This window comes from Schistocerca serialis, chromosome 4, assembly GCF_023864345.2.
Source record: "Schistocerca serialis cubense isolate TAMUIC-IGC-003099 chromosome 4, iqSchSeri2.2, whole genome shotgun sequence".
In the NCBI taxonomy this organism is placed as follows: Eukaryota; Metazoa; Arthropoda; class Insecta; order Orthoptera; family Acrididae; genus Schistocerca; species Schistocerca serialis.
In genome coordinates, this window is record NC_064641.1 from 304,294,617 (window position 1) to 304,321,392 (window position 26,776).

At 40.8% G+C, this 26,776-nt stretch overlaps 1 protein-coding gene across 4 annotated transcripts in view; it reads right to left on the bottom strand.

Moving 5' to 3' along the window:
- The window catches only part of LOC126474144 (E3 ubiquitin-protein ligase TRAIP), a 215,293-nt gene that overhangs the window by 59,110 nt on the left and 129,407 nt on the right, over positions 1-26,776 (bottom strand). The window lies entirely within an intron of this gene.

The window sequence follows — 26,776 nt, forward strand, 5'->3', positions numbered from 1 at the left end:
TGGCAATTGCATCTTTCAACACGATCAAGCACCTGTTCATAATGCTCGGGCTGTGTCGAAGTGGTAACGCAACAATAACATCCCTGTAATGGACTCGTCTGCGCAGAGTCCTGACCTGAATCCTATAGAACACCTTTGGGATGTTTTGGGATGCCAACTTCATGCCAGGCCTCACCGACTGACATCAATACCTCTGCTCAGTGCAGGACTCCATGAAGAATGGGCTACCATTCCCCAAGAAAACTTTCAGCACACTGCTGAAAATATGCCTGCGAGAGTGGAAGCTGTCATCAAGGCTAAGGGTGGGCCAACACCATATTGAATTCCAGCATTACCGATTGAGGGCGCCACTAACTTGTACGTCATTTTCAGTCAGGTGTCCGGATACTTTTGATCACATAGTGCATGTCAGTCAACCTGGAGCTAAAATGATGTCCATCCACTGTCTAAGTGTGATGCCAACAACCGCTTATCTGCTTTTTCTATGATACATACTCTGCTGGCCTTGTTGATGGCTTTATTAACTTTAGTATCCATTGTCACTATGGTGACATCACAATTGCTAATTCCTGTTTCTATACTGACACTGTTGGTAAGGACTAAAGTGTTTCCATTGCGTATGCTTTGCCTAACTAGTTGTTCAAGGCAGTTTTTGGCAAACATATTCAGTAGTACTTCACAAGACTGACTGACCGTACCACCTGTAGTCTACATCTACATCTACACGGATACTCTGCAAATCACATTTAAGCACCTGGCAGAGGGTTCATTGGACCATCTTCACAATTCTCTATTACTCCAATCTTGTATAGTGCACGGAAATAACGAACACCTATATCTTTCCGTATGAGCTCTGATTTTCCTTATTTTATTGTGGTGATTATTTCTCCCTATGTAGGTCGGCGTCAACAAAATATTTTCGCAAACGGAGGAGATATTTGCTGATTGGAATTTCATGAGAAGATTCCGTCGCAACTAAAAAGTGCCTTTATTTTAATGATGTCTAGCCCAAATCTTGTATAATTTCTGTGACGCACTCTCCCATATTTTGCGATAATACAAAACGTGCTGCCCTTCTTTGAACTTTTTCGATGTACTCCATCAGTCCTATATGGTAAGGATCCCACAGCATGCAGCAATTTTCTCAGAGGACAAACAAGTGTAGTGTAGGCAGTCTCCTTAGTAGATCTGTTACATTTTCCAAGTGTCCTGCCAATAAAACGCAGTCTTTGGTTAGCCTTCCCCACAACATTTTCTATGTATTCCTTCCAATTTAAGTTGTTCATAATTGTAATACCTAGGTACTTAGTTGAATTTATGGCTTTTAGATTAGACTGATTTTCGTGTAACCGAAGTTTAATGAATTCCTTTTAGCACTCATGTGGATGACCTCACACTTTACATTATTTAGAGTCAACTGCCAATTTTCGCACCATACAGATATCTTTCCTAAATCATTTTGCAATTGGTTTTGATCTTCTGATGACTTTATTAGTCGATAAATGACAGCGTCATCTGCAAACAACCTAAGACGCTGCTAAGATGGTCTCCCAAATTGTTTATATAGGTAAGGAACAGCAAAGTGCCTATAACACTACATTGGGGAATGCCAGAAATCACTTCTGTTTTACTCAATGACTTTCTGTCAATCACTACAAACTGTGACCTCTCTGACAGGAAATCACAAATCCAGTCACACAACTGAGACGATATTCCATAAGCATGCAATTTCACTACAAGCCGCTTGTGTGGTACAGTGTCAAAATCCAGAAATACCAAATCGATCTGAAATCCCTTGTCAATAGCACTCAACATTTCATGTGAATAAAGAGCTAGTTGTGTTTCACAGGAACAATGTTTTCTAAACCCATGTTGACTGTGTGTCAATAGACAGTTTTCTTCAAGGTAATTCATAATGTCTGAACACAATATATTTTAAAAAATCCTGCTGCATATAGATGTTAACGATATGGGCCTCTAATTTAGTGGATTACTCCTACTAACTTTCTTGAATATTGGTGTGACTGTACAACTTCCCAATTTTTGGGTACGGATCTTTCGTTGAGCGAACGGTTGTATATGACTTAAGTATGGAGCTAATGCATCAACATACTCCGAAAGGAACCTAACTGGTATACAGTCTGGATCAGAAGACTTGCTTTTATTAAGCGATTTACGTTGCTTCACTACTCCGAGGATATTTACTTCTACGATACTCATGTTGGCACCTGTTCTCAATTCAAATTCTGGAATATTTACTTAGTTTTATTTTGTGAAGGCATTTTGGAAGGCTGTTTTTAGTAACTCTGCTTTGGCAGCACTGTCTTCAATAGTATCTCCATTGCCACCGCGCAGAGAAAGCATTGATTGTTTCTTGCCGCTAGCAAACTTCACACATGACCAGAATCTCTTTGTATTTTCTGCCAGGTTTTGAGGAAACTGTTATAAGCATCTTGCATTGAAGTCCACACTAAATTTCGAGCTTCTGTAAAAGATCGCCAATCTTGGGGATTTTGCGTCTGTTTAAATTTGGCATGTTTGTTTCATTGTTTCTGCAACAGTGTTCTAACCCATTTTGTGTACCAAGGAGGATCAGCTTCGTCGTTTGTTAATTTATTTGGTATAAATCTCTCAATTGCTGCTGATTTCTTTGAATTTAAGCCACATCTGGTCTACATTTATATTATTAATTTGGAATGAGTGGAGATTGTCTCTCAGGAAGGCGTCAAGTGAATTTTTATCTGCTTTTTTGAATAGGTATATTTTTCGCTTATTTCTGGAGGATTTGGGGATTACAATATTCAATCTCACTATGACAACCCTGTGTTCACTAATCCCTGTATTGGTTTTGATGATCGTTATTAACTCAGGATTATTTGTTGCTAAAAGGGCAAGTGTGTTTTCACAACCGTTTACTATTCGCTGGGGCTCATGAACTAACTGCTCGAAATAATTTTCAGAGAATGTCTGCACAATTTCGGATGACATTTTATGCGAATTTTATTATATCATCTGTGTGCTTTAATAGTTTAGTTTCTTGAGTTTCTGCATGTAAACTTAATATCTAATAGCCACAGTTCTCACGTTTTCGTTTGCGTCGGAAAGTAAAGCTGTGACATATTACAAGTTCCTAATCAGGCGTGTATTATTTAGTTTCACCTGAGTGCTTCGGTAGTTAGGTTTTTGAAATCTGCATATTATTAGACACAGTTCCTGTATTTTCGTCAGCGTCTACAGTAGACTTCCATAGCACAAGTCGATAGTCGTTTGTTTGCTTCTTTTGAAAACTAGTGAGTGCTCGTTGGCATTAGTTAGGCAGTAGTAACCGATCGAGACACAGCAACAGCAAAGTAACTGCTTTTGTGACATTTACGAGTTCCTAACCAGGAGCGAATTTTATATCATCTTTTGCTTTAATAGTTTAGTTTCTTAAGTTTCTGCGTGTAAATTTAATACCTCCAGAATTAAACATGTAATTTCGCCAACATATCAAGGGTAAATTAAAGTCACCACCAACTATTATCGTATGAGTCGGGTACGTGTTTGAAATGAAACTAAAGTTTTCTTTGAACCTTTGAGCAAATGAACTGGCAGGTCAGTAAAAGAATCCTATTATTATTTTGTTCCAGTTGCCAACAATGGCCTCTGCCCATACTAACTCACAGGAAGTATCTACTTCAATTTCGTGACAAGTTAAACTACTTCTAACAGCAACAAAATGCCACTGCCAACCGTGAACATAATTATCTTCTTCGTAGAAAATTTCGGCTGAGATTATATCCGGCTTTAGCCAGTTTTCAGTGCCTATAACGATTTGAGCATCAGTGCTTTCTATTAGCGCTTGGGGCTATGGTAGTTTCCCAACACAGCTACGACAATTTACAACTGTTATACCAATGGTTCCTGTATCTAAGTTAGTCCTGTGTTCGGCGTGCACCCTTTGTGACTGAAGCCCTTCTTGGGTTTCCCGAGACCCTCTAACCTAAAAATCCGCCCAGTCCACGCTACACAGCCCCTGCTACCTGTGTAGCCACCTCCTGCGTATAGTGGACTAGTGGACACCTGACCTATTGAGCGGAACCCGAAACCCAACGACCCTTTGGCTCTAGTTGAGGAATCTGCAGCCTACACAGTCGCAGAACTGGCTGAGCCTATGATTAAGACCCTCCACTAGGCTCTGTACCAGAGGTCCACAATCGGTCCTGTCGACTGTGCTGAAAATGGTCAGCTCTGCTTTTATCTTGCAAGCAAGACTAGCAGCCTTTACCACTTCTGTTAGCCACTCGAAACCAGAGAGAATCTCTTGTGATCCAAAGTGACACTCATCATTGGTACCGACTTGAGCAACCACCTGCAGTTGGCTGCACCCTGTCCTCTTCATGGCATCCAGGAGGACCCTTTCCACATCTGGAACGACTCCACCTAGTACGCACATGGAGTGCACATTGGTTTTCTTTCCCTTCTTGTCAGTCAAGTCCCTAAGGGGCTCAATAATGTGCCTTACGTTGGAGCTCCCAACTACCAATAATCCCACCCTCTGTGATTGCCCAGATCTTGCAGGCTGTGTGGTTTCCTCTGAAAAAGGACAGGCGACAGCACCTGGCTCAGCGACAGTGTCAGCCACAGACAGCACCTGGAACCTGTTTGTCAAACAAACCGGGGAGGCCTTAAATGCGGCTGCCTCAGAAGTCTTTTGCCGCCTGCTTCGCACCGGTGTGACCTCCCATTCGACCTCAGGTGAGGGTCAACTTCAGTGCAAGCAGAAACTGGGCTGGCCACTGGTGAGGACCAATCGGAGAACTCTGACGTGTTGGATGTCCATTGGATCCTCATAGCCGGTCCACAACAGTGGTGCCCATCCACTGCAGCCTCAAGCCGTGTAACCGAATCCATCACAGCCTAAAGCTGAGAGCAAAGTGTTACCAACTCGGCTCACATCCGCACACAACAATTGCAGTCCCTGTTCATACTAAAGACCGTGGAAAATTAAACTATGCTGATAAATGGACTATCGGCACGTCTGCGCAACTCTACTGTGGACCCTGCCAAAAATGCAGGAACTGTGTCTAATAATATGCAGATATTCAAAAACCTAGCTACCGAAGCACTCAGGTGAGGTTAAATAATTCGCCCCTGATTAGGAACTTGTAATACATCACAAAATTGGTTTACTTTCTGACGCAAACAAAAACGTACGAGCTGTGGCTATTAGATATTAAATTTACATGCAGAAACTCAAGAAACTAAACTATTAAAGCACACAGATGATATAATAAAATTCGCTCCTTGTTAGGAACTCTTAAATGTAGTGAATCCATAAATGTTCCAGTCTATACTTGGTAGGTTGAAGTCATCTCCCGCTAATATTTCAAGATCTGGGTATTTCCACAATACTGACTGAAGACTTCGCTTGAATGACTAAAACTGTCATAGTGGAATCAAACGGCTGTAAAAACATCCCACAATTAACTTGATTTCACCTGGACCTATTATGTGTGTCCAGACAAATTCAAAGTCACATTTAAATTCAACCTCAATAGAGACAATATTTTTGTCAACTGAAATGAACACACCCCCTTGTATGGTGTGTAATGCATCTTTCCAATATATGTTCCATGAATTGCTATGTCAGAGATTGCTACTTAGGGTTCCAGCCAGCTCTCGGTTGCAAGAATAATTTGAGAGAGAGGAATATCCCGGAGGGCAGTAAATTCAGAAACTTGGTTATGAATACTTTGACGATTTACTGTCAAAATATTGACAGTGGAAGTGTATGTACTTTGTACGTGATCTGATTTCGCTTTCTGCATATCAACTGGCGAGCGTTCATCAGAGGACCTAAAAATGAGTACACAGAGAGAAGTGGTACACAGAGAGAAGTGGTACACAGAGAAGTGGTACACAGAGAAATTGCAGCATTAGAAAATCGTAGCGAAATGCAGGAAGATCTGCAGCGGATAGGCACTTGGTGCAGGGAGTGGCAACTGACCCTTAACATATACAAATGTAATGTATTGCGAATACATAGAAAGAAGGATCCTTTATTGTATGATTATATGATAGCGGAACAAACACTGGTAGCAGTTACTTCTGTAAAATATCTGGGAGTATGCATGCGGAATGATTTGAAGTGGAATGATCATATAAAATTAATTGCTGGTAAGGCGGGAACCAGGTTGAGATTCATTGGGAGAGTCCTTAGAAAATGTAGTCCATCAACAAAGGAGGTGGCTTACAAAACACTCGTTCGACCTATACTTGAGTATTGCTCATCAGTGTGGGATCGGGTTGACGGAGGAGATAGAGACGATCCAAAGAAGAGCGGTGCGTTTCGTCACAGAGTTATTTGGTAACCGTGATGGCGTTACGGAGATGTTTAACAAACTCAAGTGGCAGACTCTGCAGGAGAGGCGCTCTGCTTCGCGGTGTAGCTTGCTCGCCGGGTTTCGAGAGGGTGCGTTTCTGGATGAGGTATCGAATATATTGCTTCCCCCTACTGATACCTCCCGAGGAGATCACAAATGTAAAATTAGAGAGATTAGAGCGCGCACGGAGGCTTTCAGACAGTCGTTCTTCCCGCGAACCATAAGCGACTGGAACAGGAAAGGGAGGTAATGACAGTGGCACGTAAAGTGCCCTCCGCCACACACCGTTGGGTGGCTAGCGGAGTATAAATGTAGATGTAGATGTAGATGTAGAAAATACCGGATGTAGATGTAGAAAATACCACAGAGCCTAAAAAAAACCCCTTGTGAACCCCACAAGTACTCTGCTACCTGAGTAGTTTTTTTTTTTTTGAGTGGTGCACCCCTGAACTATCAAGGTCAGTCCTACAGCACCGCAATCTATAACAGAAGTCTTGGGATCTGCAGCCATAACGGTCACAGAATGGACGGAGCCTCTGGTTGACACCCTCAACTTGGCTGCAAACCAAAGGACCCTGATAGATTCTGGATACAATGTTACAAATTGTGAGCTCCGCTTGCACCTCATAATTGAGGTCAGCAGACTTCACCACTTCTGGCAGCCATCCTTAGGAACTGAGGGTGTCCTCCAAATTCAAGCAACAGGCATTATTGGTGCTAACATGAGCAACAACTTGCAGATTGCACCCTGCATCCTCGATAGCTATAGGCAAGGCCTCCTCCACATCTCATATGAAGCCTCCTGGTAGACACACTGAGTGCACAATGGAATTTTTTCTGTGCCTGGACATTATTTCCCTAAGTGGCTCCATGACAGAGTTAACATTGGAGCTCCCAATTACCAGGAAACCTCTCCCCTCACTTTCCTGCTTGGACCCTGCTAAGAGAGAGGCCGTCTGTCCACATTGACATTCCACCTCCAGCAACCCAACTGTGTAATGAGCCGCCACTGAACATGCAGTGAGTGCGGATCCCTGGGACCGGGTACACTGGAAGTTGCATCAACAGCAGAGCCCTTAGGCAGAACAAGTGACACATAAGGCGTCCCACATGATGCACCAGTTACACACACACACACACACACACACACACACACACACACACACCTTATCCATCCTACTAAATATATGGCTCGCTAGTCCCCTGGTGCTTCAAAATGGAATGTACCCATGACCATTAATAAAATGCATTACTATAACTCTTAAATACAAAAATATGCAATGAATTTAAGAATTAAACTTTGCAAGCACACAGAAACATGCAAATAATTTAAGACTTAAGCTGAGTACACAAACAGAGAAGCTAAATATGCTACTTGGTGGTACGTGGCAAGAAAGTTTACAATCTGTATACTCCCAAATTACTCAAATTTTTCTCTTGCAGTCATTATGTGACATGTATGACAAAGTAATACATATCTTTATCCATGTGGGCTTTCTTTTATGCACAGCATCTTTGTTATAGTGTCTCCTATTGGAATTCTGGTGATATCAAGCAGAATAAATACATATACAATGAACTGTTTTGTGCTTCCATCTTCCCAAACATCCACCAAACAAGGAGATTTATTCTTCTGCCTGGTGCCTTAACACAGACACAAAGAACTGTTCTGTACAATTTTCTCCACGAACGACCAGCAGTAAATGAAATTTGTGAATATCATGTTGGAATACAAACTGACAGCTGATAAGTGAATCTGTTTATTATGCTACCAGTTTTAATCTACATCTCATTGTAAGAGTCTGAATAATACACCAACGAAACAGATTTAATTCTAATTAGAAAATAAGCATAACTGGAGATGCAAATTTTTAAATCAAGTCACTGGTTGCTTACATAATATATGACTTTAGCTTATCTATGTTACTATAATGTTATTCTGAACCCCGTGCCAGATTAAGTGTAGGGGCAACAAAATTCAGTTTCAATATTTCACCTAATTATTGATTATTGACTGAACCCCCTCCCCATGAACCATGGACCATTGGTGGGGAGGCTTGCGTGCCTCAGCGATATAGATAGCCATAGCGGAGGTGCAACCACAATGGAGGGGTATAAGTTGAGAGGCCAGACAAACATGTGGTTCCTGAAGAGGGGCAGCAGCCTTTTCAGTCTGGAAGATTGACTGATCAGGCCTTTTAACACTAAGCAAAACGGTCTTGCTGTGCTGGTACTATGAACGGCTGAAAGCAAGGGGAAACCACAGCCATAATTTTTCCCGAGGGCATGCAGCGTTACTGTATGGTTAAATGATGATGGCGTCCTCTTGGGTAAAATATTCCAGAGGTAAAATAGTACCCCATTCGGATCTCCAGACGGGGACTACTCAGGAAGACGACATTATCGGGAGAAAGAAAACGCATTCTCAGATCGGAGTGTGAAATGTCAGATTCCTTAATTGGGCAGGTAGGTTAGAAAATTTAAAAAGGGAAATGGCTAGGTTAAAGTTAGATATAGTGAAAATTAATGAAGTTCGGTGGTAGGAGGAACAAGACTTCTGGTCAGGGGAATACAGGGTTATGAATACAAAATCAAATAGGGGTAATGCAGGAGTAGGTTTAATAATGAATAGGAAAATAGGAATGTGGGTAAGCTACTACAAAAGCATAGTGAATGCATGATTCTGGCCAAGATAGATACGAAGCCCATGCCTACCACAGTAGAACAAGTTTATATGCCAACTAGCTCCACAGATGACGAAGAGATTGATGAAATGTATAAGGAGATAAAATAAATTATTCAAGTAGTGAAGGGAGACGAAAATTTAATAGTCATGGGTGACTGGAACTCGATAGTGGGAAAAGGAAGAGAAGGAAACGTAGTAAGTGAATATGGAATGGGAGTAAGGAATGAAAGAGGAAGCCACCTGGTAGAATTTTGCACAGAGCATAACTTAATCATAGCTAACACTTGGTTCAAGAATCATGAAAGAAGGTTGTATACATGGTAGAAGCCTGGAGATACTAGAAGGTATCAGATAGATTATATATGGTAAATCAGAGATTCAGGAACCAGGTTTTAAATTGTAAGACATTTCCAGGGCAGATGTGGACTCTGACCACAATCTATTGGTTATGAACTGTAGATAAAAACTGAAGAAACTGCAAAAAGGTGGGAATCTGAGGAGATGGGAATTGTATAAACTGAAAGAACCAGTTGTTGTAGAGAGCTTCAGGGAAAGCATTAGGGAACGATTGACAAGAATGGGGGAAAGAAATACAGTAGAAGAAGAATGGGTAGCTTTGAGGGATGAATTAGTGAAGGTAGCAGAGGATCAAGTAGGCAAAAAGACGAGGGCTAATAGAAATCCTTGGGTAACAGAAGAGATATTGAAATCAAGTGATGAAAGGAGAAAATATAAAAATGCAGTAAATGAAGCAGGCAAAAAGGAATACAAACATCCCAAAAATGAGATCGACAGGAAGTGCAAAATGGCTAAGCAGGGATGGCTAGAGGACAAATGTAAGGATGTAGAGGCTTATCTCACTAGGGTTAAGATAGATACTGCCTAGGAAAATTAAAGAGAGCTTTGGAGAAAAGAGAAACACTTGTATGAATATCAAGAGCTCAGATGGAAACCCAGTTCTAAGCAAAGAAGGGAAAGCAGAAAGGTGGAAGGAGTATATAGAGGGTCTATACAAGGGCAATGTTCTTGAGGACAATATTATAGAAATGGAAGTGAATGTAGATGAAGATGAAATAGGAGATATGATACTGTGTGAAGAGTTTGACAGAGCACTGAAAGACCTGAGTCGAAACAAGGCCCCGGGAGTAGACAACATTCCATTTGAACTACTGACAGCCTTAGGAGAGCTAGGTCTAACAAAACTTCTACCATCTAGTGAGCAAGATGTATGAGACAGGCGAAATACCCTCAGACTTCAAGAAGAATATAATAATTCCAATCCCAAAGAAAGCAGGTGTTGACAGATGTGAAAATTACTGAACTATCAGTTCAATAAGCCACGGCTGCAAAATAATAACACGAATTCTTTACAGATGAATGGAAAAACTGGTAGAAGCCGACCTCGGCGAAGATCAGTTTCGATTCTGTAGAAATGTTGGAACACGTGAGGCAATACTGACCCTACAACTTATCTTAGAAAATAGATTAAGGAAAGGCAAACCTATGTTTCTAGCATTTGTAGGCTTAAGAGAAAGCTTTCGACAATGTTGACTGGAATACTCTCTTTCAAATTCTGAAGGTGGTGGTTGTTGTTGAGGTCTTCAGTCCTGAGACTGGTTTGATGCAGCTCTCCATGCTACTCTATCCTGTGCAAGCCTCTTCATCTCCCAGTACCTACTGCAACCTACATCCTTCTGAATCTGCTTAGTGTATTCATCTCTTGGTCGCCCTCTACGATTTTTACCCTACACGCTGCCCTCCAATACTAAATTGGATATCCCTTGATGCCTCAGAACATGTCCTACCAACCGATCCCTTCTTCTCGTCAAGTTGTGCCACAAACTTCTCTTCTCCCCAATCCTATTCAATACTTCCTCATTAGTTATGTGATCTACCCATCTAATCTTCAGCATTCTTCTGTAGCACCACATTTCAAATGCTTCTATTCTCTTCTTGTCCAAACTATTTATCGTCCATGTTTCACTTCCATAAATGGCTACACTCCATACAAATACTTTCAGAAATGACTTCCTGACACTTAAATCTATACTCGATGTCAACAAATTTCTCTTCTTCAGAAACACTTTCCTTGCCATTGCCAGTCTACATTTTATATCCTCTCTACTTCGACCATCATCAGTTATTTTGCTCCCCAAATAGCAAAACTCCTTTACTACTTTAAGTGTCTCATTTCCTAATCTAATTCCCTCAGCATCACCCGACTTAATTCGACTACATTCCATTATCCTTGTTTTGCTTTTGTTGATGTTCATCTTATATCCTCCTTTCAAGACACTGTCCATTCCAATCAACTGCTCTTCCAAGTCCTTTGCTGTCTCTGACAGAATTACAATGTCATCGGCGAACCTCAAAGTTTTTATTTCTTCTCCATGGATTTTAATACCTACTCCGAATTTTTCTTTTGTTTCCTTTACTGCTTGCTCAATATACAGATTGAACAACATCGGGGAGAGGCTACAACCCTGTCTTACTCCCTTCCCAACCACTGCTTCCCTTTCATGTCCCTCGACTCTTATAACTGCCATCTGGTTTCTGTACAAATTGTAAATAGCCTTTCGCTCCCTGTATTTTACCCCTGCCACCTTTAGAATTTGAAAGAGAGTATTCCAGTCAACATTGTCAAAAGCTTTCTCTAGGTCTACAAATGCTAGAAACGTAGGTTTGCCTTTCCTTAATCTTTCTTCTAAGATAAGTCGTAAGGTCAGTATTGCCTCACGTGTTCCAGTGTTTCTACGGAATCCAAACTGATCTTCCCCGAGGTCGGCTTCTACTAGTTTTTCCATTTGTCTGTAAAGAATTCGTGTTAGTATTTTGCAGCTGTGACTTATTAAGCTGATAGTTCAGTAATTTTCACATCTGTCAACACCTGCTTTCTTTGGGATTGGAATTATTATATTCTTCTTGAAGTCTGAGGGTATTTCGCCTGTTTCATACATCTTGCTCACCAGATGGTAGAGTTTTGTCAGGATTGGCTCTCCCAAGGCCGACAGTAGTTCCAATGGAATGTTGTCTACTCCCGGGGCCTTGTTTCGACTCATGTCTTTCAGAGCTCTGTCAAACTCTTCACGCAGTATCGTATCTCCCATTTCATCTTCATCTACATCCTCTTCCATTTCCATAATATTGTCCTCAAGTACATTGCCCTTGTATAGACCCTCTATATACTCCTTCCACCTTTCTGCTTTCCCTTCTTTGCTTAGAACTGGGTTTCCATCTGAGCTCTTGATATTCATACAAGTGGTTCTCTTATCTCCAAAGGTCTCTTTAATTTTCCTGTAGGCAGTATCTATCTTACCCCTAGTGAGATAAGCCTCTACATCCTTACATTTGTCCTCTAGCCATCCCTGCTTAGCCATTTTGCACTTCCTGTCGATCTCATTTTTGAGATGTTTGTATTCCTTTTTGCCTGCTTCATTTACTGCATTTTTATATTTTCTCCTTTCATCAATTAAATTCAATATTTCTTCTGTTACCCAAGGATTTCTATTAGCCCTCGTCTTTTTACCTACTTGATCCTCTGCTGCCTTCACTACTTGATCCCTCTAAGCTACCCATTCTTCTTCTACTGTATTTCTTTCCCCCATTCCTGTCAATTGTTCCCTTATGCTCTCCCTGAAACTCTGTACAACCTCTGGTTCTTTCAGTTTATCCAGGTCCAATCTCCTTAAATTCCCACCTTTTTGCAGTTTCTTCAGTTTTAATCTACAGGTCATAACCAATAGATTGTGGTCAGAGTCCACATCTGCCCCTGGAAATGTCTTACAATTTAAAACCTGGTTCCTAAATCTCTGTCTTACCATTATATAATCTATCTGATACCTTTTAGTATCTCCAGGGTTCTTCCATGTATACAACCTTCTTTCATGATTCTTGAACCATGTGTTAGCTATGATTAAGGTATGCTCTGTGCAAAATTCTATCAGGCTGCTTCCTCTTTCATTTCTTAGCCCCAATCCATATTCACCTACTACGTTTCCTTCTCTCCCTTTTCCTACACTCGAATTCCAGTCACCCATGACTATTAAATTTTCGTCTCCCTTCACTATCTGAATAATTTCTTTTATTTCATCATACATTTCTTCAATTTCTTCGTCATCTGCAGAGCTAGTTGGCATATAAACTTGTACTACTGTAGTAGGTGTGGGCTTCGTATCTATCTTGGCCACAATAATGCGTTCACTATGCTGTTTGTAGTAGCTTACCCGCATTCCTATTTTCCTATTCATTACTAAACCTACTCCTGCATTACCCCTATTTGATTTTGTGTTTATAACCCTGTAGTCACCTAACCAGAAGTCTTGTTCCTCCTACCACCGAACTTCACTAATTCCCACTATATCTAACTTCAACCTATCCATTTCCCTTTTTAAATTTTCTAACCTACCTGCCCGATTAAGGGATCTGACATTCCACGCTCCGATCCGTAGAACGCCAGTTTTCTTTCTCCTGATAACGACATCCTCTTGAGTAGTCCCCGCCCGGAGATCCGAATGGGGGACTATTTTACCTCCGGAATATTTTACCCAAGAGGACGCCATCATCATTTAATCATACAGTAAAGCTGCATGCCCTCGGGAAAAATTACGGCTGTAGTTTCCCCTTGCTTTCAGCCATTCGCAGTACCAGCACAGCAAGGCCGTTTTGGTTATTGTTACAAGGCCAGATCAGTCAATCATCCAGACTGTTGCCCTTGCAACTACTGAAAAGGCTGCTGCCCCTCTTCAGGAACCACACGTTTGTCTGGCCTCTCAACAGATACCCCTCCGTTGTGGTTGCACCTACGGTACGGCTATCTGTATCGCTGAGGCACGCAAGCCTCCCCACCAACGGCAAGGTCCATGGTTCATGGGGGGGGGGGGGGGGGGGGGGAGGGGGGGGGTTTCTGAAGGTGGCAAGGGTAAAATACCAGGAGCAAAAGGCTATTTACAATTTGTACGGAAACCAGATGGCAGTTATAAGAATCGAGGGGCATGAAAGGGAAGCAGTGGTTGGGAAGGGAGTGAGACAGGGTTGTAGCCTCCCCCCAATGTTATTCAATCTGTATATTGAGCAAGCAGTAAAGGAAACAAAATAAAAATTCCAAGTAGGTATTAAAATCCATGGAGAAGAAATAACTTTGAGGTTCGCCAATGACATTGTAATTCTGTCAGAGACAGCAAAGGACCTGGACAGTGTCTTGAAAAGAGGATATAAGATGAACATCAAGAAAAGAAAACTAGGATAAAGGAATGTAGTCGAATTAAATTGGGTGATGCTGCGGGAAGTAGATTAAGAAATGAGATGCTTAAAGTAGTAGATGAGTTTTGCTATTTGGGGAGCAAAATAACTGATGATGGTCAAAGTAGAGAGGATATAAAATGTAGACTGTCAATGGCAAGGAAAGTGTTTCTGAAGAAGAGAAATTTGTTGACATCGAGTATGGATTTAAGTGTCAGGAAGTCGTTTCTGAAAGTATTTGTATGGAGTGTAGCCTTGTATGGAAGTGAAATGTGGATGATAAATAGTTTAGACAAGAAGAGAATAGACGCTTTCCAAATGTGGTGCTACAGAAGAATGCTGAAGATTAGATGGGTAGATCACATAACTAATGAGGAGTTACTGAACAGAATTGGAGAGAAGAGGAGTTTGTGGCACAACTTGACTAGAAGAAGGGATTGGTTGGTAGGGCATATTCTGAGGCATCAAGGGATCACCAATTTAGTATTGGAGGGCAGCATGGAGGGTAAAAATTGTAGAGAGAGACCAAGAGACAAATACACTAAACAGATTCAGAGGGCTGTAGGTTGCAGTAGGTACTTGGAAGTGAAGAAGCTCGCACAGGATAAAGTAGCATGGAGAGCTGTATCAAACCAGTCTCTGGACTGAAGACCACAATATTGACTGAATTTAAAAATTTAAAATTATTTTGCAACGTACTCACAGAATATTATAGCAATATTAAAAGTTACGTGCAATGGGACACATACTACAGTTAGATACTTACATTGTGTCTTGATGAAGTATAACTGATGGGATGAAAATACACAGAATTCATTCAGCCGGTATCTGAGAATATCACTTATCAACTTCCAAACCAACATTATACATAATTTCAAACTTTTATGAAACTTCTCCTCATGGACATGCCCCGCAAAATGATGAAAGAAAAAAAAGGTTTATTGCTTACTAAATTTTCGCTGTTCATGCAGTCAAATAGCCACATCTGGCAAAATGTTTTAATTTGTTACTTGTGAACACACTGTTCACAACACAGTTTCCAGACAGTATCCACATGGACCTCTGAATATACCAGAAAAATTATATTACCATTGTAGTGCCTCAAGAATTTTGGGGTAAAGTCTAGAGACCCTCATATTTTCACCATCTCGAACACGCGTTATTTTAGAGATGGGTGTGGTAAATTAGAACTGTGTCTACTGCACCACAATTATGTGTGTGCAGGACAGACATGTATCGGACGGATGATCGGCGCAGGCAGGTAGTCCTCGAGCCTGCCTAAGATGATTAAACGCGCCGTACTCCGCGAAACGTCAAACATTATTGTGTGAACATTTGAATGTTGTTGAAAGAAGAGAAGATACAATTACTTATTCATTCGCCTCTTACTTTCATAAGGTCCAGACAGTTGTCATGTTAAACTTGAGATAATTTCGAAACCGTATTTATTGAAAATGTACATAATAGTTTCCGAAGTTAAGAAAACATACGGGAACTTACTAAACGTCAATATTCGTGTGTCAAAGTATCGAGAGAATCTCAGTGCGTGTAGTTGCTTTGTCCACCTGAAGTGTACAGTAGCTGTTGAGTAATTGATCGATTAACTGCTAAAGTAAATCATCACATTAAAACCACCAGAACGTGGGGACCAAAGTGAACAGGACACGAAAATGAGAAATTTATTTTGATGACGATTGAGATGAGAAAAAGTTGAGAGTTGCCACATTAACATATAATAATGAGACGAAAAAATTGGTCTGCAAGATTCAATTAAGAAGATTTGGTTGTGGGGAGGAAGCAATCCTCACACACGCAGTAACCAGCCGCCGTCGACGCACTCACAGTAACCCGCCATCATTGCTGGTTGCTGTTTGAGTTGCTGACTTCGCACCCACCACCGCCGATGCCAACACTGCAACCAACGTTTGACACTGCTGGTGCCTGTGCGGTTCACCGGTGCCGTTTCTACACCTCACCGATACAGCCTACAAACCTATGCCGGGTGAGCTCAAGGTAATAACTATTTGAATGTAAATTAGGGTGATCATTATTCACAGAGGCGATTTTTTTAATGATTATGAGATAAAAAAAAATTAGGACTATGGAGAAGGAACAACAACCTACAGAAACTGTAGAACTAGCCATGGCAATGACAGTAACTAAGGTCACGCCACAGTGGACTGAAGTAGCTAATTTAATTAAAGGACTAAGTCTTCAGTTAAATATCAAATTAGATGCTCAGAATGCTTCGTTAAGTGAAAAAACAGATGGGCAAAGTGTAGCCGCCACTGCTCAGATTTCCTCTTTGAGGAACGAAATAAATACTAAGTTAGATATACAGAGGCGAGAACTAAGTGACCAAAATGTTTCCTTAAGTGAAAAACTAGAAGCACAGGCTAAAGCTTTTGAAAAACTAGAAGCACAGGGTGAAGCTTTCAATTCTAAATTTGAGGTGTTAACTGATAAAGTGGAAAATTTATGAGTACATTTAAAGAATGAATTAAGTAGTTCTTTATCTGTACAAATGAATCAAATGTTTACGGACTTTAACAAAAACCGCAGGATGATCAATTTCAGAAGTTGATCCAGAGATTAGAATTTGATATTGAGGGCAAGTGTACCAATATAGAGTCTGAATTTAATGAGAAGTTATGGTCATTTCAAAGTGTGTGTTGGATTCAACGCAGTGAAACAGAAATTACATACCTTAAAAAATATCATTGAAAAACAAGACAAACTGATCCCTATTGTCCAGTCGCAAATTGCAGGGGTCAACACTCATGCAGATGCGGTAGAGAGAAATTTTAGTGAAAGGTTAGCAACCTCAGACACCATAAATATAAGCGGTCTGGAGGAACATGTAGCGGAATTAATCTACCGGAGAGTTGCCGAGAGGGTAAACACAGACAACTTTCCACCACATTTAGTGTCGGAACTAGATGATACTAAAAAAGGCATACATGATTTGTGCAGGGAATTTAAACTTATCCACAATAAGGCAGAGGAAGGGGTAGCTTCACAGAATGCAGTGTTGACTAGTAAATGGTAATTGTTTACTTGAGGGGAGACTTTCACACAAAATGTAATGCTGGTCTGCACTTGCTCAAGTAAGGTTAAGAGCAGATCCATGGGATCCAGGCAGAGTCACCTTATTCCCCAGAGATGTTAACATTCTGTGTTAACAGGCGGAGTGACAACCGTCGGGTCCCGAGTTGGGTTCGGTGTTACTTCCATATTCATATGCCCACACCGAATTCTCTTCAAGTCTTATACTATCCTGTATTCTGTTCTCATTCTCTTATATTGTCATATAGTTTAGTACTTCAGCATACTCATCTTGACGTGGTGGACAAGTAAGAGTTGTAGCAAATCACTTATATCAAGGTCATACTGCTTCTTGTGGAGGTAGCAGTAAGAGATCTTGTCATTATACGCAGTCTTACTTGTTTTAAGGGCACTAGGATCCCCAGTGATATAATCACTTTGATGGATTTGTTATTGTATCGAGTCAAGACTGAAGCATTTGGTAATGCCTCGTAATATGCAAGTCAAACGCATGCTCTGCTCTAGTCTCGAGGTAAAAGTGACTTGGCAGCATGCTCCGCTCTAGTCTCGATGTAAAAGTGAGTTGACAGCATGCTTCACTCTAGTTATGAAGGATCTCTAATCAGCGTATAGTTAGGTCATATTTTTGCCTAGCGTATAGTTAGATCTGATTCGGGCCTAAACTATTGGAGGATACGGTGTAATATGAATAATTATATATTTATATCGAAAAACAAAGATGATGTAACTTACCAAATGAAAGCGTTGGTATGTTAATAAAGACACTAACAAACACAAACACACACACAAAATTCAAGCTTTCGCAACCCATGGTTGCTTCATCAGAAAAGAGGGAAGGAGAGGGAAAGACGAAACGGTGTGGGTTTTAAGGGAGAGGGTAAAGAGTCATTCCAATCCCGGGAGCAGAAAGACTTACCTTAGGGGGAAAAAGGGACAGGTATACACTCGCGCGCACACACACACATATATCCATCCGCACATATACAGACACAAGCAGATGTGTGTCTGCTTGTGTCTTTAATCACTGGAAACCGCCAGACCGTGCGACATATAGTTCAGGAGATATGACAACAAACCTTTAGATGAATGAAAAACTAGCTTTTGCTTAAAATGGCACACAAATTATCCTGTTATATTCACCCAATGTTTCATAATGCCAGCACTTAGTGACTTCCAACAAACTTTAAGTATAATTTCAAACCTTTCTTCCCATTTACATGGTTAAAGGCAAATATTTAACACATTAAGTCATTTGTACAGTAATCAGACATTTGAAGCTGATTTTTACAAGAGAATTCAATTTTTTAAAGAATCAGGGTTAACCGGTGTATGTGTAATCCATCATGATTTTGACGATTACAGTTTTGCCCCATGTTAAATTATTTTACTGTTGGTATTGTACTAAGTTCAAATACTGGTTCGATGCAGCTCTCCACACTGGTCTATCCTATGCAACTGACTTCATCTCTGCATGACTAAAGCAAACTATATGAATTTAAAACAGCATACGGTAGTCAAGTCTTGGTCTCCATCTACAGTTAACAAACCCCCCACCCCTCCCACCACACGCACACGTTTCCCTGCACTACCATATTAATGACACTTTGATGCCTCAGGATCTGTCCTATTAACCATCTCTTACTTTAGTCAAGTTGTTCCATAATTTCTTTTCTTTCCAATGTGAATCAATAGCTCCTGGTTGGTTATTCAGTGAATCCCTTTAATCTCCAATAACACCACATTCCAAAGTTCGCATTCTTGTTGGAACTATTTATTGTCCATACTTCACATCAATACATGTCTACATCCCAGAAAAATACCCTTAGAAAAAATGACCTAGCATATACACCCAAATTTATTTAGAAATTTCTACACTTGAAATGTCAGATATGAGTGACATTGCAGGTTGAACGTATGCAGCGGATGTCACTAAGCAGCTTAATTTGAAGAGCCAACACCTAGAAAGCCACCTACACTGAAAATGTCCAGAAACTATTTAGGAGGAGCAGGTACATATCACCTATTCATTATTTGGAATGCCTTACATCCAAATCTAGTTATCAGTGCCACTGCACTCACCATCATAGCTTCTCACATAACTGACACCATAAAGAGAGATGTGGGAATTCCATACATATGTTGGAAACATAACAAAACTCATTATGATGTAAAGGATAAATTTATCAATGAAAATAATCAATTTCTGAAAATATAAAATAAATAAACAAGATACTCACCAAGCAGCAGCAGGAGAACACGCACACAAGAAAAGTATTACAGTTTGCCAGCTTTTGGAGCCAGTGGCTCCTTCTTCAGGTCGAAGGGTTGAAGGGTGGAAGAGGGATGAAGGAAAATGATGCATGAGGTTTAGGAAAGGAAGTGGAGGTTGGTAAAGTCACCCAGAGCCCTGAGTCAGGGGAAACTAACTGGATGGAATGAGAAGGAAAGACTGATAAATTGCTACTCACCATGCAGAGAAGACACTGACTCACAGAGAGGCACAACAAAAACAATGCTGTACATCTGAGCTTCCGGCCTAAAGGCCTTTTTCCCGAAAGCTCAAATGTATAAGCAGCCTTTTTGTTGTCTCAGAGTCTCCTCTATACAGTGAGTCCAAATATATCCTTTTCGTAATACTGTTATTACATTCTGGATTTTTCATTATTTGATAACAAAACTACACATAGATTTTTGGCCTTTAAAGCTGAAAGCTTACTTGTTGGACTGTCTTTTTGTTGTGCCTATCTGCGACTCACCATCTTCGCCATATGGTGAGCAGCAATCTCCCTTTTCATAATACTGTCATTATTACATCCTGGATTTTCTATTATTCTAGTTAATAGTTATATTGCTACCTATCATTGTGTTATCTCAACATGTAACCATCCTTGTATTCTTTTCAACAACAAACCACTACGTAATACTTTAGAATATATTTACAATTGAATTTTAATGATATGAAAAACAACACTGGCGTATTACTTATATTATTAGAGTTCTAAAGATTTTACCAAATACATGTTTTATTCATTAAATTTTTTTATTAAATTTAATCCAATACATGTGGCAGCCTCAAAGCTCCACACTCCCCCACCCATGGAACCAGCAAGATCTTTCTGAGAATTACTGGCAACACTGCAACAAACCTACAGTACATGTCACTGATGTCAAATATATCTGCAGCAACAAACTCAGTTACATTCAAGACAGCAGCAGCAGCAGCAGCAGCTCGGGGCAGTAAATATGAAACCATCCACCATAATGACAGAACATATGAGTCAGCCAGTAGCTGCCTACGTGGATAAGGCCAGCCAACTATACAGTTTGTCAACGATGGTTACAATGTCTGTCTTTACACAGTGCCTGTATCTTCATACTACAATGTCATTCAGACATGCATTCGTATCTGAAGGAACAGGCACTGTTGTTGATGATTACATTAATATTATGATGATTACATTAAATATTATGAAATGGATTCGCATTTCACGAATTATACGATTTGATGTCAGCTGTTTGTGACACCTGGACTGGGACTGGAACCCGGATTATCCACTTATCATGAGTGGTCGCCTTAACCAGTTTGGCACCCTGATTATGTCTCCAAGACTGATTCAAACTTCCACATGTCATTGAGTCTACAACCCTTACAATTACACATTTCATAATTCCTGCACAGGGAGAGAGAAACGTTTCATTGTCATTTATTCCCTTGAGGCACGGATACATCAATGACTGTTACAATGTCTGTGTTCATACGGTGTCTGTATCTTCATATCACAACCACAAATTTTCATGTGTCATACACAGCTGACATCAATTCATATTCACTATACGTGAATCTATTTTGTAATGTACAGTGTGTCATTCAGGCATAAAGGTGCCCCATTTGGCCTTCAAAGCACTGACTTTTTGGACTGACTGAATAGCCTTGTGGATTATGTCATGTTGTGCCTCCCTTTGCACCCTGCTGGCATAACACAATACACAAGAAATGTAATTACAGCATTTCATTTCTAGGCAGTCGTGCTGCTTTTGAAGTGAGTGATTTCATACAAATGCCCAGAGATGCACTCACAAGAGAGATCTTTCAGCAGCTCTCCCTATCTCCACCTTTCATTGGGTCCAGGAGTACCAGATGGATTCCTACATTTGTTGTGGCTCCACTGTGTGTGCCCTGCTACATAGGACCACTATGGATGATCTGATATCATAGCTTGACAATCTCGCATGCTACCTTGCTTGTTTTTGGAGTGTGTAAAGGCTGGTTAACCCCACATCCCACAATAAAAAGGGATATGCTACTTCACATGGATTTCGCATGTGCATAATCCTCGCCCACACGAGTGAATAGCTTCAGTAAGTACAACCAACCATCTAAGTCACTCTATGGATCTGACCTAATAGATCATTTTGTCACAGGGCCACTACAGCTGGCAAGCCTGTTAATGAAATAACTGTAAATTATTTGTCCATTTGGTGCACCAGAGCAATACCCCACAGAACAATGTACTATATATGGGCTACAGTTTGTCGTGCTATTGTCCCTCATCCGTGGTATTGCCCCCCAAAAATTTTGAAACAGCAAGGATGCATTTGAATAATGGTTCAGGCTAGCAAAGCAGGACTGTCAGAAAGTACATGCATGTCACTGTTGCACCCAGTGGCAAATAAGCTAGATGGCCGACATCTGAATTGTGATAACAAACAGAGCACTAAATGCATGGACAATCTATGATCAAGACACAGTGTGCCACATTTGTGATTTTATGTAGCATCTTGTGGCTGTATATTTTTCCCACTCTGGGTCCTGTCAAGGGCTATGATTAGAGTGCAGCTGTCATTGAGAATCTACACAAAAAGTGAGAATTCCTCTACACACTCTAAGGGCTACAAACACCACAAAAACCTTCCAAAGATAAATTGTTGAGGTGCCCTGGAGCTTTGACTTCTGTTTCATCTATGTTAATGATATTTTGGTGGCATCATCTTCGCCAGAAGAATGTGGATCACCACCTTCAAAGAGTCTTCTATCGCTTTGACACCCCACTGCATCCTGCCGTGCTACGGAAGGACATAGTGGGATAGTGTGAAGCAGGTCTTCCTATAGTTGACTCAGAAACTACACAAGAAGACGAAAGGAATTCAGATGGTAGACTCTATAAGATGTAGGGACCCAGGGAGGGAAGGGATGCAAAGGTAGGGGAGGAAAGACAAGGAAGGTGGTGGAGATGATGAGGGAGACAGGGAGGGAAGGAAGAAAGGGAAAGGGGTGGAAAAGGAAGCGGGGGGGAGAAGAAGAGGGAGGAACGAAAAGAGGGACCCCATCCTTCCCTCCTCTTTTCAACCTTCCTCTATTCCCTTGTCTCTCTCTGCAACTCCATCTTCCTCTCCATTCCTCCCCTCTCCCTAATTCTTATATGCCCCATCCTCTGAACTCCTTTCATCTTGTGCAGCTGCCAAGTCATCTGTGGAAAGATCTGCCTCACAATATCCCACTCCCCCCTCCTAGACTCATGTGTCTCCCTGCCCCCTTCTCACCTCCATCTATCCAGGCATTTGCTATTGACAATCAACAGTTATTATTGCAGTGGCCACAGGCGGGTGAGTTTGGGTGTCTGTATGGTTGTGTATATGCATACATGAACTTCTACAGAGTTTATACGTGGACGAGAAAAAAGAATTCCCAGATTTTTCCCAGATAAAAATACACCGTTTCCCAGGTGAAAATACACATTTTCCTGGGTGAAAATATCCCTCAGAACAGTAAAACATATCAATTCCTTGAGCAGTAAAGGTTTTAGATACCACTTACCGGCACTTTAGGAAATGGAACCCAGTAAAAAACACATTTTGGAAAGAAGTTTGATGCGCAGCACCATGTATGCTGCATAGTTTCATATTAGGGAAACATAAAAATGAATTCTACCAAACACACCGCAGTAGTTTCCAAAGCACTGAGGTCCAGATTGTGAGGTGCTTTTCTCAGCTAATCACAGCCCACATCACATTATCTCACCAGTAAAGGAAAGCAGAAATTCAGAACACAGGACACCTGATGTAGTCAGCCAGTAGCTACATCACTGTTAAGTAGAGCAGATAAACAAACACGAAAACTTTATGGTTTAAATTAATATACATGAAGCACAGCTATAAGAAAAGCTAAGCTTCCACATATAATACAGTTAAGAAAAAGAAAAAGATATATCAAGCACAAACATGCCAGTAAAATTTTAAATAACGACATAAATTTCTTGTCTTCTGGGCCTGAAATTCTTCTAAGTGGCTCGTCCTCAAAGTTTTAAGTTTTGAATGAGAGTCAATCGCTCTGTGATTTAAGAAATTCATCGTATGCTTTCACATGTAACAATTCATCTTGTGCAAAAGGAAATTTTCTTTGAAATTAATGCTTCTCAAACCATCATTTGGAATATTTTCCCGCGACCTGTTAGAAATTAAACATTTGTAACGTCATGCTCATCAAAAGCAGCTTTGAAGTATTGCATAGACTTCATCCTGAAGCCTTTGACACATTTTGCTGTCGGTGAGCACTTATGTGCACACTGTGTTTTTTTGTAAGTTTTACATTGGTGTTTCTGTCTCATTTATGTTTTATTGCCGCAGTATTATTCTACAGTAGCAGGCTAAAGTAAAATTCTTTGTTAGAGTATCAGTTCTTACCAGTCAAAATCACAAAAAGTTAACTTAGAAGTAAGACAGCGAAAAATTCCCAGAATTCTAAAAAAATTTCTGGGTTTTTCCCGGTTTCCTCCCAAATGAAAAAATTTCCGGGGTTTTCCCAGTGTCCCAGGTCTTATACACCCTGTTCTACTAGAGAAAGAGCAAGAGCTTGAAAGTTATTATGAATAGTTTTCTGTTGTGTGTTACTATGCGCCACACACCAGCTGTTGGTGAATGATTACCTTTCCTTTCTTTTATGTATTATTCCATTCGGGAATTTCAATTGTTGTTGTACACAAGTGATCTTTGTTGGAGTTAATGTATCTGCTGCTGACATCCATTCCCAACAAGGGCACAAAATGCCACCCCAAAACAGTATTTAACCCCAACAACAGTGTAAATTGTAACAATATTTAGGTACAATAAACTTGTATCACCAATGCAAACTTCGAACTGAAGAAATCCAAGCATCACCCTGTGTCCTAGCTGACCATCTATGGTTCCATAACTCATGCAAGGAATAATGAGCAACATGATGCATTATAAGCAGATCAGGAGAGCCTCTCACAGGTTGTTCTGCTCACACATCCCACCACGAAAGCCTCTTGGTGATCTTTTCAGATGCTTTAGCCCATGCTGTTGGTCTCTGGATGCAATTTTTCAGTGGCATACCAATGGAGCCTAGCAACCATTATTCTTTTCTCCAAAAAGCTGACAGAAAAACATTGTTCTTGACTGTTTTATACAAAACTTCTCACTGGCTCCACAGCCATGAAATACTTCATCCTTATCACTGAAGGTCACATCATCATTTACACTAATTACCAGTCACTGTGGTTCATTTTTTCATAATCCCACAACAATTGTCCACCAATCCAGCTTAAGTACTTTAATTTCACTGTTCAGTTTCCTACTGACATTTAGGAACAACAGTAGCATCAATAATGTTGGTGCAAACACTTTGTCTAGTCAGAACCATTTCTCAATCCCTAACTTTCAATGGGCAGGTATATTTCCACTACTGCTGCTCAAACTAGGCAGAAATTTGAGTGAGAACTGTCAGGGGGTCTGCAGAACAACTGATGTATGATGAGCCTCCGTGTTCGTTAGGTGAGTTCTTTTTCTGTGTACCATGCCTACGTGCACTATACCAGGAATCCTAACAAATCTCAGGAAGAAGATGGAATGAAAGTGACTAATGTTATCCTCATGTCACAACAAATGAGTCAACTTATTTTCACAGACAAGGCCAGAACAAAATACGTCTCTCCGCACTGTCTCTCCTTATGAAAGGTTTTGGAACCACTGTGTAAGGCCCCTGCACGGGCATAAAAATGGGTGACAGGATACTGAAACTTTGAATAAAAGGGGAGACAATGTTATTTCTGTCGGTGGGAGTAAAGTAGCATATCTGAGCGATGAGAATACCACTAAATCACCAGACCCAACAGGATGGGCCCTGGTGTATCAGCTACCCCCAGCAATCCATCTGGCTGTAACCCACATCCCGACAGATGTGCCATACCATGCCAGCCATCAAGAAAAATAAGATACAACTGCAATAATTTGGTACAGCCAGCAAGTGATGATGGGTTCGAGATGTGATGGCCTCAGTGCTCCACTCGGTACACTGTTGAAGGAATGTCCTAACTGCACCACGAGAGACTACTTGTAGAAGATTACCAGCAGTGGGAGATGTGAGAGACAAGCACACCTAGACATGCACTGTTTGACAGGTAACATGGTGTGAGTCCTGTCACAGGTGAGCATAGCTTGTGAGGTAGCGTGTGGAGTTTTCTGCCTGACCAGCAGTTGACACACCAGCACTTGTTATCAGTGGAACATGGGTGCCACGAGGAAAGCCAGCTATCATAAGGGCAGCAGATAACCTGAACAGTCGCTGCAAGTGGTTTTCCCAGGAAGAGTGGTATTTGCTGGCCAGCACATTGTGCGAGAGTGCTTCCATGGCATAAACTCAGAGGCTGCACATTATTTCACAGTCACCATATAAGTAAAACCTGTACTAATAAAGAAGAACATGAGAAATTTGCATTATCGATGTGAATTCTGCCTCAAAATGTGGAAACATGAAATTAACCAACAGACTCTATTTATAGTGAATGGTATCCAGATGAACTATTGTCAGAGGTCATTTGAAACAGCTTTATTTTCTGCACAAAAATTCAAAAATGTAATCAGTTTTCAGTTACTGGTATTGCACACCATCTGGTGAAGCCCAATTTCCAAAGATAATGTGCATAAGAATATGTTCGCAAAATAAAAAGGGCACAAGCACAACAACATATCAGTGTACTAAATGCTCTGGTGCAATGCCAACTATGAGCTGTTCAGTGGTCTGTACAAGATACACATCATGTAATATGTAAAACTCAGCCATCGGACCTAGCATTTTACAATAAAGTAGGTGCAAGTATGTCTGCTAGCTATAGTTCAATTGTTTGTACTATGTGCACATATTTAACATGGCAGTTTTAGGTGGTGGGTGTTTTGAACTGTGGTCTCATCAAATACTGGTAGAGGTTGGGCTTGAACCTCTCCCCCCCCCCCCCCCCCCCTTCCTATTTCGTTTACGACTATGTGAACCTCAGCAAATAATTGGACGGTAACCATTACCAAACACTTTGAATTGTGTGTTGCTCATTGTTTTTCTTTGTTATTTTGAAATGTGTGAACAGACTAACGCTAGCCCATTATGGAATCAGATTACGGTCCTCACAGC